Below are 15,651 nucleotides of genomic sequence, written 5' to 3'. Positions count from 1 at the left end.
TCATAGTTTATATCTAAGGACGTCTTGAAGGGAATGTATTGATCACCATGTTTCTAAGTAGTGGGGTGATTCAATGCAGCCAGTGAGAAATGTATTTGTGCCGTAGGGAGGCAGGCTTACCCAGGGAGGGGCCTGTGTGTGTGTGTGTGTGTGTGTGTGTGTGTGTGTGTGTGTGTGTGTGTGTGTGTGTGTGTGTGTGTGTGTGTGTGCGCACGCGCGCGTGCGTGTGTGCGCATGTGTGTCAGGGGAGGCAGAAATCAGAAGACAGGCTCATTGTAATGCATGGAATTGAATGAGTGGGTGAGTGTGAATGTGTGCATGTGTGTGTGTGTGTGTGTGTGTGTGTGTGTGTGTGTGTGTGTGTGTGTGTGTGTGTGTGTTTGTGTATAGGTGTGTGTGTAAACTCACTGCCCCTGCTGCACCCTAGTCAATGACTGAAATGTAGCACAATTGCCTTAAAGGCACCAATTGTCAAGCTAGCAGAATACATAAGACTGTCCTTGCATGGCAGCCAGACCTTTGAGAAGACAGCTCTTTATGTTGGCTCTGAGGAAGGACAGCAGCAGTGGCTAATGTTTAACCCACCACACTCACTCACTGGCACAGCAGCACTGAGCATTGTAGCCTGGGGGCCGCAGACTGTAGAATGGTGCTTGGTGGGGGATGGGTGCCCTGTTGGTTAGGAGAGAGAGGGAGAGAAAAAGACCATGAACCAGCAGCCCTCCCCTCTCCCCTCTCCCCCCCAGTACTCACCCACCACGGACCCCCCTGTCACCCACCCCCTAAACAAACTCACCCACATGCTGAAAGATAAATGTAGCCCAAATGGAGGTGAGAGGTGGGTGAGGGCCCATGCAGGTTGGGAGGTGTATTGTGCAGACAGCTCCTCCACCTCCCCTCGGTGGGCTGTAATCAGGGGCCCTGTCTGCAGGGCCGGGGGTGCCTGTCTCAGTAGGATGTTATTTATTGGTCCGGCTCAAATCTCCTGCTGCCTCCTGCACTCCCGGTCACTCCCATTGATCTTGTCCTGATCCGCCCCCCCTGATGGCTCATTGGCCCTCAGCTCCCCCCTTAACCCCCCCCCCCCCCCCCCCCCCCCTCCTCCTCCTCATCTGCTCTCTGTGCTGGGTAAAGCCTCCTGCTCTCTCCCTGCTCTCTGGAGGGCACTGAAGAGAGAGGCCTGGTGTTTCACCATCAGTCTGGCTGTAGACCAGACAGCCAGAGACTTAATTAAAGCTAAACATGTCAGTTTGTAGTCACATATTAGTCACATATTATACTGTATATACCTTTGGTTCTGTCATGCTGTATCTTTGTGGATTGTTAGTACATTTACGAATAGATTGAAGGTGAAAAGTTCCTTGTGAGGGATACAGAGAACTGTGTCGCAAAATCCACAGTGCTCTGGGCTAGGGTGCATGGTCAGTGTTAGGGTCAATACATGGTTGCTGCACACTCACTGCATGGACGTCAGCAGCAGCTCATATTCAGTAGATGCAGATTCAGCAAACTGGTGTACTTGATGACTGCATCCTTCTCATGTCTCAACCGTATTCCGTGTGTAGGCAAGAGGAGCCAGGCAGCCAGGCTTCCTCCGCGGTGTTTATTTCTACGGCAACTGGATCTATTTCGGCGCACTCTGTGGATGATAGATCTTTTTTGTGGAATGCTGGGCGATGCCCGGAATGTCCCAGCCATGATGGGAAACAGGTGTTTTGGATTGGGAGGTCGCTGGGAGATAATGGAGGTTCACCGTCACATGCCAGGGGCTCTACACAAAGAACTCAGGGAACCCTAGAACACACACTCTGTACAGTATCCATCCTAGTACAAGGCTCAGACCCAGCTGCCAAGCAACTCTCCTCTGGTACAACATGTTATAGGGTATTAACTTGGGGGCCGGGCTCCCAGACATAGGCTACATAGGCCACATACACAGACACACCCAAACATAGACACATGCGCTCCACAGACACGCAAATCCCCATGAATGACAGTGTGCCATACATAGGGAGACAGGAGACATTGTGGTCATTGATCTGATTGTTGTTATTCTGGTCGAACCACATCCACAAATCCCTTCTGACAGCAACACACACAGACTGGTGTACTGTATGCAGTCTGGATTGGGACAAAAGGATATAAGGTAACTAAGCTAACTTTGATAACAACCCCATAGGCTACATAAACTCCTCCTCCGCTCTGATTGTGAAGTCTTGGTTCAGTTAAAGGACTGAGTCAGGACTGGAGTAAACAATCATAAGTGAAACAGGAGGGTCCTTGAAGGCTTCAGACAATATCCAGGGCTACTAAAGTCAAGATAGAGGGGCTTAAGTGGGAGTGTTGTTATTATTCCACTAAAGCTGGTTCCGTTCAGAGAGCTCTAGACATACACCGATCGCTTGTGAGTCATATTCCCTGAAAACTGTGAGGCATTGTGGTGCAAGCTTCACCCCCTCACAGCAGAACTAATAAACACAGGAACTATTTCACATTCTGAAGAACACAATATGATGTAAACATAGTTTTGCCTGTCGATGCAATGGTGTCATATTGTATTACTCTATAGCTATATTTGTATTGCCTTGTGTGCATGTACAGTTATAGCTGAATATTCTTGTATCGTCTTGTGACTGTATATGTATTTTAGTGTTTAAAAATGCAGCCTTCAATAGATATATTAATCTCTGTCACACATTATTACATAGCCAGCCGGTGTGGCTGGGTTGGTTTTGTGGTGTGTTGCTGTGTAGGTGCTGTTGAGACTACTTCCAGCCTGTGAGCATGTCGATAACGAGCACCAGCCTCTCTGACAGAATCGTTTACTGCCTGGAGGGCTGTGAGACGGAAGGGGAGTGTGCATGCCTGCCTCTAACCTACTTAAGCCCCACACTGCACAAATGGAAGTGTTGATATGCAACATGAGATGCCTTGGTGGATTCCAGCCTGCACGTAGACTTGCTGGGATAAATGTGCAAGATTAATGCCAGAGGAATCTGTGTGTGTGTGTATGTGTGTGTGTGTGTGTGTGTGTGTGTGTGTGTGTGTGTGTGTGTGTGTGTGTGTGTGTGTGTGTGTGTGTGTGTGTGCGTGCGTGTGTGCGTGCGTGCGTGCGCGTGCCCGCTGAAGGAAGAGATTTTTGAACAAAATAACCTTTAAAGAAACGTGTTTAGTGGCTGCGCTCCTGAATGTAAATCATGTACTCAAATTCTGGAAATTCTGGAAAATGGGAATGCTGACTGGTTGTGTGCATAGTCTTGCTGTCAGCTGTTGAGCTGCAACATAGTTCTGTGACTGAAGTCACCGCCTTATTTCTATTTCCCTCTCTGGGGAACCTCCCCCAAACCTCCAACACTACACACACAGCAAGGAGCTTTGTCAGAGTGTGGGGGAGGGGAGAGGTTTGGTTTCTGAGCTCCTACTGAGACTCGACAAGGCACATAAATCACTCACACACACACTCACACACACACACACACACACACACACACACACACACACACACATGCTAGTACCCTGTCATGGGGCGACGGGGTCTAGTATCTGGGCCAGGGGCCTCTTCTCTGTGCTGCCCCTAACTGTTGGTGTAGGTCGGACAAGGGAGGGGAGGGGGGAGGGGTGATTTATTTATTCAATAATGGCACATCTAGACAGGCAGGGCTGTGATCATGGTTACACAGGCCACTGCCAGACACCACCGACGGACAGGGGAAAGAAAGAGGAGGAGGAGGGAGGGAGGGAGGGAGGGAGGGAGGGAGGGAGGGAGGGGGATGGGCTCTGTTTCCAAGCCCCCAGAGCATATAGATCCATAAATACTGTCAGTGATCTCAGTGAGTGACACCTCTGCCCCTTACTGTGGAGCTGGCTCCACCACACCATGATGACTCATGTTCTCATGATACATACTCAACCGTTACCAGACTTTGTCTGAGCTTGTCTCCCGTTTTATGCCAACATTGAATTGTGAACAAGAGAGCATTGACATTTGATCTGATATGTAGAAAGTGTGAACGCAGGAGTCTTTTGGGTATATCATGTGTATGCATGTTTATGTGAATGGGTTTACTGTATCAAAGAGAGAGACAGGGGAGAGAGAGAGAGAGAGAGAGAGACAGGGGAGAGAGAGAGAGAGAGAGAGAGAGAGAGAGAGAGAATAATATGACTGAAATTCTGCTTGCTAAAACACGCACACACAGGTATGTTGGTACGGTATGCACTTAGTGCTTATAAATCACGCTGTTCCTCTGCTCTGATGTAGGGTGTAAGGTGCATTATTGTTACCTCGATTACAACACCTCAGCATTGCATGACATTTGAATATAACTCATGTAAACACATTGCTGAATACTGATCCAGCCTGCCTCCTGCATGTTAGTTCATGTTGCAGATAAAGAATGAAATGTATTATGACATGACTGCAGGTGCAAAGGAGAGCGTTCTTCAGAGGAGTGTTTTAATGTGTGTTTGGGTTGTTTGTAGTGACTGAGTGGAATGGTATGTGAGGGGTTAACCAGTATCGTGCCTGGCGGTGGCTGACTCCTCTCAAAAGAGCGTCATTAATTAACATGCCATTATCAGAGCTGAATGCAGGCTGGCTGAGATTAATGCTGCAAGGAACTGCTAGTGGACTAAAGGTCACATCCTGTGTGTTAATCACCCCGCACCTCTGACCTCTGTGAGGAAATGTAGGAGAATGGAGACATTATTACCACCAGACTAGGCACCAATTATTAACATGATAAAACAAAGGGAATAGGACAGACAAGTGGAGAGACAGACACATGAAGCTCATATGAGTGAAAGAGTAATACAATGTTTAATCATGAAGGAGCGTAGATGTCATCGAGTGCAGAGCTGTCTGTGTGAATATTGCTCTAAGGTAGTAATGCAGCCAGCCTTATCAAGTTACACACACGTCCAAGTATGAATATAAACCATAGATAAAATCATTGATAAAAACACACACACACACACACACACACACACACACACACACACACACACGCACGCATGCACGCACGCACTCACGCACACACACACACACACACACACACACACACACACACACACACACACACACTCACACACACAAAGAAACTATCTCTTTCACTCATTGCTTCCTCAGCCTCAAAGGCCTTGAGGATTTTCCATGGAGGGCAGATTCATTTCTTGGTATTCAGGAGAAACGCTCTGAGGCTGGAACGCTACATCTATATCATATTTCTCCTGCCCACACACACCTCCCCCTCTCCCACATCCAAGGAGGATCTCTCTGGTCGGATGTGACTCACTACCTCTGGCAGTAGATGACTAAATTCCTATTTTGTTACACTCTTACGATGACCACTCAGCTTTTTCCATTGGCTTGTTGTTCTCCCACATGGATAGGATGTAGGAGTTTTCTCTCTGCAACTTCATTTTGTGGAGTGTAATACTCAGGGGAATCACTATTTTGCAGGGTTTTTGACACAGTCAAAAGGGAGGTGGTTCTGATTATGTCACCGTAATTTCAACAACTTTTGATAGCTCAGATGGTGCATCCATCAGTGTCCAGTGTTTTTTCATTGCATCCATCGGTGTTCAGTTTCATGACTGTGAATCTCCTGTGTCTCAGTCATATATCTTAATAATACTATAATACTGTAAGTAATAACATTATATTGTTATCACATATCCTTTTTCTTGATACAATAAAGTGTATTGCTATCCTCACATTTTACTTTAAGCTGGGCCTTTTGGAATTTTGTCCCAGAACAGAAAGGTTTTGGAGAGAGAGATAAGCCAGGTGTAAGTGGGAACATTGTGAACATTCAGGCAGTACTGTAGATGCTTACAGGGCTGGCTCTACTCTCAGAGGACCCTGTGTCCCTGCATCAACGTTTCTCCAGGATGCAGGCGCTTGCTTGCACTTATTTGGGAGAGTATTTTTCCTGCCGCCCAAGCAGGGCTGTGCAAGTTATGACCTTGGTGTCAGCAGAGACAGACAGAAGCTGCTGAATAGGATATCTCCCTCTTCCTCCCGGACATCCCCATGGCAATATGTATTATTTGTGTGTGTGTGTGTGTGCGTGTGTGTGTGTGTGTGTGTGTGTGTGTGTGTGTGTGTGTGTGTGTGTGTGTGTGTGGGTGTGTGTGGCCAGCTTGGATGTCAGGTTTGAAAAGGGAGAGTGAGACTTACCATGTGTCATTGTATTGCTCTGTCATAGACGTTAGTTTGGGGTGACTATTCATAATTGAAGACCATGGGTTAGAATGTGAAAAATAGGCACTTTTATTCTCTTTTTTTTTTTCCAGAGAGCCAGCTTACATTTAAGGATCACCTGGACCAGCCGTCTTTTGTTGTGTTGTGCAGACATTGTGTCTCAGAACGTAGCCTGGAGACCTGTCTGCCCCACATTCAGCACACTCAGGAACTCCAAGTCATATAGAAGAAGTGCATGAGCAACAAATCCACAGAGACCAAAACAAGGAAATGGTAGTCAGGCCTATGGCTGGGAGTGTGGCCATTAGATCTGTCTAGCAACAGAGACACTTAAAAATAGCCCAGCCCTCCATTGTCCTGTGGAGTTTGGAGTGTGGGGCTGCTGTGACTCACGGAAGAGCTCGAGTCTATCAGAGAGAAGAGGAGAGGAGAGGAGAGGGGAAACTGAGGAGAGACCCCTAATTTGGCTGCAGGGCTGTGTGAGAGTATAGTACATACTGTACTTATAACTAATTAGTGCTTTGGTCTGTCTCCCACTGCTATGTCCACTGATCCCTTTGACATTAAGATATCATAGGGTGCTTCTCTGAGGTGCTGAGCAATAATTAGAAACTAAATGTAGTTCAGACCTGTTGGTAAAGTGTTTTCACATTCCGGTACAGGCAAGATAGTGAGGGGCACTGCTAAATTAGTATGGCCTATAACTGCTAGAGGTGACATTCTTTACAGTAATTCCATTATTTTTCAAGTGCAAAGATGGCTTCTCTTTTCTCTTTAAAAATAATAATAATGGAAGTCAACTGTTTAGTGTTTACACTTTCTGATTAGTCTAATAACCATCTAAAAAAAAAAAGCGACAGCTAAATGGCATATATATCTTCAAAACAAACTCTAATACTTCTAGTCAATGAGGATATAAGCTCAATCAGATACACCATCTGCAAGCAAGCATCAATTTTAGAGAGCGATGCCATGTCTATAGCCTTGCAGAAGAAAAGGTGAGCAGTAACATCATGAATAGTGTAATTACAGTTAGTATTTGATCAGCCGACAGTTTTACAGTAGATATAGAGATGTGGAGACTGAGAAAATGGCAGCACTCTACCTCTCAATTTGTGGCTTTTCATTACCTGTGTGATTGCCTCGCTTTCTCTCCTCACTCCTGTTGAAAGAATCTCCCCTTAGGGAGTGTTACTCACCCTTGACAGAGACTGTCAGTACCTTGTGATCTCTCCACACAAAACACATAATCAACCAGCCTCAACCAGCACGCACACACACACACACACACACACACACACACACACACACACACACACACACACACACACACACACACACACACACACACACACACAGGGCACAAGTCAAGGCTTTGATGTGCTTAGTGGTTAGATCATAAGGCACTGTGTGTGTATGAAAGGCATGGGGAGGAGAGAGAGAGAGAGGTAGAGAGAGATGATGAGAGAGAGGGTGAGAGAGAGAGAGAGAGAGAGAGAGAGAGAGAGAGAGAGATGTAAATAGAACACTAGAACATCAGAGAGAGAATGTTTGTGTTCTCCTGCTGAGAAGTGAACCCATTTGTATATGCTTCAAAGTTGTAATCCTCAACCTTGTGTAACCTTGCTTTGTGACCCTCCTATCTTCATTTTCATTACCTGTGATAAAAAGTCACCCAACGTTGATAAACTGCACAAAATGTGTTGCATCATGATAAGAACAGCAATTTATTTTCATTGTAGTCAAATGACACACCCTTCCCAGAACTCAGGAAGTATATCACATGTCTGTTTTATTCCATTCCTCCGTTATCTTAAACCATCCATTTCTTGTATGACTTGGTATTCCCCACATGGTCACATCAGTGGAGGCTGGTGGAGGTAGAAATCGGAGGATGGGTTTGTTGTAACACATAGAGTGGAATGTGTTTATCCCCACGTGTTTGATACTGTACCATTCCATGCATTACAATGAGCCCGTCCTCCGTTTCCGACCTCCGCCAGCCTCACATCATTCACATGGAGCATTCACACTGCTACTCATGCTGACACATTGTTTATGATGCATTATGTAAGTGGTGTGTAAATCTGCCCTGGACTGGTGTTTACGCTGCATTCACTATGAACTGGAAGATAGGGCATCAGTGAACAGCACTATATAATAATGTCACTAGCCAGTGACAGTGAGGTGTTATATCTCACATATCACACTGTGATCCTTCAGGGCCCTGTAGACCTCCTTCTTGTGTTTTGCTGTTATCTTGTAACCATGCATTAGAAATTGACAGTAGTGGCAGATACTGTCAAGGCGGTGTGTATATGTATGCATCTACTGTATGTGTGGTGTGGTGAGGTTGTAGTGTGCTTCCACTGCTGTGAGTGTGTGTGTGTGTCTGTATGTGTGTGTGTGTGTGTGTGTGTGTGTGTGTGTGTGTGTGTGTGTGTGTGTGTGTGTATGCGTGTGTGTGTGTATGTACACATGTGCGTGTGTTTATAACACCCCCACCCCCAAGCTGAGAGTATTTGTGCTCAGTGTGACCACATTACGCTGCCCTGTCCCCCTCCCCCGCTGTGTGCCTTATAGAGTGGGTCCCTGGGGTGGGCGACGGTGTAGAAAGCACGTCTTTTCTCCAGTCCCACTGCTGTTATTGATGAGGTGAGGTAATGGATCTCCCTGCTGTGCTCACAGGGACACTGAGGATAAATCAGACCGTGGGTGAGACCCAACCACCCATTCTACCTCTCTCCAGACTGAAATGCCATTTCATTATCTTTATTTATGGGGGTACTGCTCTCTTCTGGACCCTAGCTCTCTCCCTCTGAAAACTTTGCTATTCTTCCTCTCCATCCTGTACATTTATTTCTCTGTTCCTTTTTCTCTCGCTTTCCTAGCCTCATCTTTCCTGGAAAACAACTGTCCTCCCTCCCTCCCTCCCACACATATCTTCCTAGAAACCAGTGCCAAACACCTCTTTCATTGGAAGCCAAGTTAAAAGCAGCATATGAACACACACAACACACCCTCAAGAAGGTGACAAAGGGCTGGAGAGATTAGAATGGAACACTAGCAGATTAGACTCCTAGCATTAGGAGCAGCAGTGCGAGTCCTTCCAGTATGGTGTACTGCTGATTGACTGTGTACACAGAACCATCTCAGCACTTCCAGCAGAGTCCTGTTTGAGTTGGCTGAGCAGCAGCAATTCACCTCTGGGCTTAAAGCTTGGCCACTTAGTGAGGAGCTTCAGCCAGAGCCAGAGCCAGATTTGTCCTTGGGAGTCTTTCAGTGTCCTTCTATGCTAGCTGAAAATCACTAAAAGGCCAATCAAACTCTTATCTTCACGACAGGGGCAAATGTCAATTTGACATGGCACACATCCATGCAGAGATCAGTGTGTGGGGTCTATAATTGACCACATGCTTTAATAGCTGACAGACTTCATTCATCCAGGTTGTTGATGGTATATTACCACTACAGCACTACAGCCACAGTAGTAGTTCCCATTGATTTATTTCACTACCATCATCACGACTGCAAACATCAGCGATAACGATAAGGCTCACAATGAAATTGTTATTTGGAAATATAGAGAATGTGTATGGATGAATGTAGACGATAAGCAATGATGTTCCATGGCCTGATTTCATGTCAAATATTTTAAAGCCTCTTATGCATGTCCTGGTTTGTCTGTTGGATGAAGATCATCTGTTTGCCTGTCAGGTTACTTTATTGTTTGCATTGGCTGTCTTCTCTTTTTCTTTTTTTTACATTTCCTCTCATGTTTTACTGTCAAGACCTTGACTATAATTGAAAACAATAACGTGCTGCATTTACTGTTCTGTACTGTAAGTCCTCTCTTGAACTCAATGCTCATTTTACAGATGGTTAAAATTGGAGACATCAAAGATGTTGAAATATATTTTGCTTACATGCTTTTTCCATCTAAAAGATGGATGAGGTCTTTTTTGTTTTTTTTGTTTTTTTACAATTCATGGAGAACATTCATGTCACAACTGTTCTACTGGAATCTCTCCAGACAAGGTCCTTTTTGGTTTGCTCTGCAAGGATCCATGCAACATAACAGATGGTCCACCGAGCAGACCTCCAATGACTATGAGGCTGTGCCAATTTCATTACAGGGGTTCTGTTGGAGTGTAAATATGTCTGTCACGCCTACAACAGCCACACGGGTATCATCAGATTTCATAGACGTATACTCATGTAAAATGCCAAAGAAAGTCTTTCATACTAGCTCATTGCTTAGTTTGTCACATTTCTCTATATAAGATGATTTTCTTTTCTTTTTTGTTCCATTTGCTAATGTTGTGCTTTGGTATACTAGAATAAATCAGGTCATATGTCTGTATAGTAAAAGTAACACATGATGTTGATAAAAAATGAGGAAAAGGGAAAAAAGGGAGAAGTGAGTGTATTGGCAGCAGTCCAGGTGGAGACAGACACGGGAAGTTGGACTGGAATTTCAACAATGCAGGCAGTCATTGAGTTCTTCAGTGGGATGGTGCCTTTTCTCTTTCTCACAGTTGTCCTTTGTTGTGGCATTTTCAGTAAGTGAGGCAGTGGTGGGTGCAACCCAATGACTGTAAATTCATTTTGATACCAGCTTTGAGCACAACATCGTATTTTTTTTATCTTCAAGTTATTCTCTTCATTTTCTCTCTCACTTCCTCTCATCCCCTGTCTGTCCCAGCCTCTAATATCTGAAGGGAAAGATAATTTTCCCAGAATGCTTGACCCTAGCTCTGTCATGACTATAATAAATGCCAGATCTGGCAGAATGAATTATGTCTGGGCCTGAAATGTACATCACAGTCCAAGCAAGAACCTGGCATGTAATTATACTCATCCTATATATAGAAACAGATGCCACAAAGTATCCATCACCTCCATTTAAAAATCATATTTCAGCTGCTGAACCATATTACTCTTTTGAATAGAAGACTTCATAATGTGAGAGGTATACATGTGATAATCCTTTGAATTTAAATATTAATTTAGTACTTTGGTTCTGCCTTGGCAACAATATATTGAATACAGCTTTTAACTACTAGTTTTAAAGCAAGATGTTCATGTTAAATAGGAAAACAGAACTTCAATCAAGGTCTTGACTCCTGATTGAAAATATTAAAAAACAGCACCATAGCAAGATTAAATGGATATTGCATCATGCACTAGCCATCAATTTTAGAGTGTGAAATGTTGGCAGGAGACGGTTTGATATCAAAGCTTATCTTCCACTGGGGGGGGCTCAATTAACCTAGTAAACTCCAGCTGCCAGCTTGTCTCTTGAGACCCCACTAAGTTTTGATCAGGGTTTACCTCTACGCTCAAGGCGTTCGACTGACATCTCATCCACCCTGTCTTTTCCTAGGGATTTTCTGTTGTTCATCATTTATTTTACTTGCTGAATGACTGTCTTCAGTGCATCAACTGACAGGCTTTGAAATCCACATTTCCACTCTTTTTAGTCAGTACAGTCATATTGAGTATGGTTACTTTCATGTTAGCCTTCAGATATAATGGCTTCTGGATTACATTTTTTCTGATTCATTTGAAAATATAAAAGAAGAACAACTAATTGGCTCCCCCCAAAACAGGTTGCAAATGGCCTTGAAAATACTCACAAGGCTGGCTCAGTTTTACTGTTGCTGTGGTTATAATGTTTTGTGACACTTTGATGAAGTTAAATATGACAGTGGTTTAACTGGCAATTTAGGCTTTGTCTCAAGATCAAGTTAACACTGTGGGGATTCTCCCTCCAGATGAAGCACAGCTGTGAACATCAAAACTGGCATCTGAAAACACTTCTACTTTATCACTGAGCTAACTAATTAGGCATTGCAAAGATGAGGATAGATTACTCAGACACACGCCAGAGTCCAGAAAGCCCAGCTGAAATAAACAGTCCTCTTTCCTGCTCTGTGACGGGTGGATGGAGAGATGGTGGTTATGGTGGTGGTTAGAGGTGGTCTCCCAAACCACAGAGCAGAAAGAAAAACACAGGAAAGAAAAACAATCCCATCTGACATCATGGAGCAGGCTGTAGCTAAAATTTAGGTCAAGATAAATCTTGCTCCCAATGTGACAATAACAAGTATAGTGAGAATAATGTTACCCTGTTGAAACTGTATGACATAATTCAAAACTAAAATATGAAAATGGATTACAGTATATTGAATGTTTAGTGAAAGTGTTTTTGCAGAAGCCAAACTTACTGAATAGCTTGCTGAGAGGTGTTTCTACCAACTCCCTCAATTGTGAACTGATCAGTGACAGATGGACAAAGTTCTATTGAAGGACAGCCTTTTTGTTATCATGTGATGTTTAGATTGAGACCATGGAATGTTGTTGAATTATATAGTGGTGGGGGTTCAGGTGGGGGTACATGAGGCAAAACGTTTCAGACCATTAACAGGGCAGTTGCCTTAATCAACGTCATCTGCTATGTCCACAGCATGATCTCCCAAAAACTATTCCTCAATGTTAGACACTGTATTCACAGCTTGCTCCTCACTGGGCATCAAACAGCACAGATGTAGACACCCTGGAGTGCCACAGCAGGAGGAATTACCCATTATGGAAAGAAAGAAAATGAGAGGGAGAGGGAGAGGAAGAGAGAAAGAGAGAGAAAGAGAGAGAAAGAGAGAGAGAGAGAGGAGGTTGAATTCAGTTGAACATTTCTAAGCTCATTCAAGGAATTCACTCCTTATACAGTGTTCTCACTTCTCATGTTCTCAGTCTGAATGTGCTTATTTGCCACATGCATTTAGTGTATTTAGTTGACTTTGGAGAGTATTGTAAAAAGGTAAGTGAACGGTTTCACACTATTCATTATCATGTGATCCCTGTAGTGTATGGTGTATTGTCTACTGCTTCACTATTCAACAACACATAGGAATTAGTCTTTATCTAGTTTTGTTGTATTTTATTGTTCATGTTCTTCTTAGGTAGTGGGTATTCAGAGACACAAATTAGGGCAGAGCATAGACTCATTATAGGGGGGGAGGTTTTCTTGGCTGGTTGATTGAAAATGAGTGGGCTTGCTTGAGTGAGAGGAAAGAGCAAGAGAGCGCGAGAACATGCGACCTATCGAAAGAGCTGAATCGGGAGAGGCGTTTCAGCACCATTCTCAGGGAGAGTAGACACGACATTTGCCGCAAGTAGAGAGGAGTGGAGCAAACGAGAACGAAAACTCTTCTTTCATGTGGATTACTTCTGAAAAAAGAAACTCTTTCGAAGACAGGGACTAATTATATGAACAACAATATAAAACGACTGGAATAATACGGTACGTTAAGATAATACAGTCGCATTTAGCTAGCTAAGTACCCCACCGCTAAGGTTAGCTAAGCAAGCTAGCTATTTGTTAGCTTTTGGGATCTGTCTGTGTGTGTATATGTCTGTGTGTGTCTGACTTGCTAGTAAGCTAGGCAGCTTTAGAGCAGAACGAGCTAAACTGTGCTGGTTCGGGGTTTTTAGCTAGCTGAGCTAGCAATCTATAGATGGCTCAATCATATCAATAACGATAGTATAACAACTCAGATCTAATTGGATTTACTGGGGGGTCTAGCAAACCAGTGTGTAGACGACTAATGTCAGTCTGGTTTATGTAGCTTGATGACCAGACCCAGTTGATTGCAACACCATAGCTAGAAACATTAGCAAGCTAAGTTAGCTACAGTAAGTTTAGCAAGACAACATAGCAGTCAATACAGCAGCCTGTGACAACTGCAACGCTTGTCTTTGTATTTTCTGAGTCGGTCGTCTTGCTAACTTGGCCACACTGGCACTGTACCATCAGTGGCAAACGCTTTTGCCAAATCCTCCTGGATTTGATAAGCTTGTCAACACAGTGCCCGTGATTCACACACTGGTTGCTGTGTTTGTCGTGGGTACTACCTATCACTTATCTAAACTAAGACCGGAGTGCTCGGCGTGATCGTTGAAAACAGGACCAAAACAGCTTTGTATTGGTTTTATTAGAATTCTACAAACATCGTATAGGTCGCCATCTAGTTCTATAAGTAATCTAGCTGTTAAATGCTCTACTTGCAATTGCTTTGTACTTTCTAGTAGGCCTATGAACTGACTCAGATGCGAGATAACGTTTTAATTTCCCGTCATTGGTCATTCTGAAAATTCAAAATGCGTTACAGGCCAGGACCGTCGTCTTAATCGTGCCACTGATGATTTGTTGTACACATGTAAAATCACATTCAACATTCGCGTTTGTCATTGTTGTTCATGACACCCTGTTATCAGTTTACCTGTTACTTGTTGTGGTTTTCGCAGGAGCGATGTATGAATGAACATGTCACTCTTTGTGTATGGTGGGACAGAAGCCAACTGGAAGCTGTGTTGCTCATAGACAATAAAGAAATGAACAAAGGCATAGTTTAGACGAGGCCTATGTCTTGAGTGAGCTAGGAAGATTAAAAGATGACTCACCTCAGTCAACCTCCAAATCTTTACCACCCCAGTAGCAAACATGTCCAGAAAAACAAGAGACTTGGCCTTTGTCAGTCAGTGCTCCAGCTTTCTGATCTCAACTTGAGAGTATTTCTACATTTTTTGTGTCCAATGTATGACTGACATCAGATCATAGTCAAATCTATCCAAGCCTATAGGTTAGATTTGACCTCCTACAACGTTGGGTTATTAATCTTTATTTTTGAACAAAAAATGCAAAACTAGTTACAAGAATCGTACTGAAGTGGCTCAGTTGGCTGGTATACACACAAAACACCATGATAATGATAAATACTACATTGAGATTCAGTTTTCTTCATTGTGAATATGCCTAAAGCAATATATCTGTTCTTCTCAATATCACCGTAATACTTTAAATGACTGTCACACGCTCAATTTTGGCTTTTGGAACATGATATTGATATCCTAAAATGCTGACATTATCCTCTGTGGTCTTTGAAAAATGTATATTTGACTGCCTGTGACTGATTATGATCAGGCAAGTCCAAATGTGAAGAGTCCATTATGAAAATTCATATTCGACCAATTTCATGAATACGAATAATCATTGCAGGCCTTTTTATTTTCATCAGCCTCTTATTCTGGTAATACTCTACCTTAAGGTATTTTTACATTAAGGTTTTTCTTAAATTATTTTTAAGTCCTTTTGAGACTGTAATTTTATAACTGTAATATTATATATTTATGTTATTAATATTTGAGTGTCATATTTTTCATTTGTAGATAGTTTAAATGTAATTATAACTTATTGGCACATTGCAGCTCACTGTTTGGCTACTTTGGAACTGTGGCATTGTTGCTAAATCCAGATTATGGCACTCGACTAGTCCCTCATTAGCCTGATTCGAAAGTATCATGTTTTGATACTTCCTTCCCCAGATTGATTAAGATAAACAAGAGTGAAACTACACTGTGTCAGCATAATTTGAGAGGGCATACAATTG

At 43.4% G+C, this 15,651-nt stretch overlaps 1 protein-coding gene across 22 annotated transcripts in view; it reads left to right on the top strand.

Moving 5' to 3' along the window:
* Positions 1-13,377: 13,377 nt before the first annotated feature.
* The window catches only part of ncor2 (nuclear receptor corepressor 2), a 77,292-nt gene continuing 75,018 nt past the window's right edge, over positions 13,378-15,651 (top strand). For all 22 annotated transcript variants that reach the window (XM_083672997.1, XM_083672994.1, XM_083672993.1 and 19 more), the window contains exon 1: positions 13,378-13,505. The gene's annotated coding sequence lies outside the window, so the exon portion shown is untranslated. The remainder of the gene's footprint in view (positions 13,506-15,651) is intronic.

The sequence above is a fragment of the Argentina silus genome, assembly GCF_951799395.1.
Source record: "Argentina silus genome assembly, chromosome: 7".
Lineage (NCBI taxonomy): Eukaryota > Metazoa > Chordata > Actinopteri > Argentiniformes > Argentinidae > Argentina > Argentina silus.
Note: the sequence above shows the minus strand (reverse complement) of the source record. Positions and strands in the feature narration are given on the sequence as shown.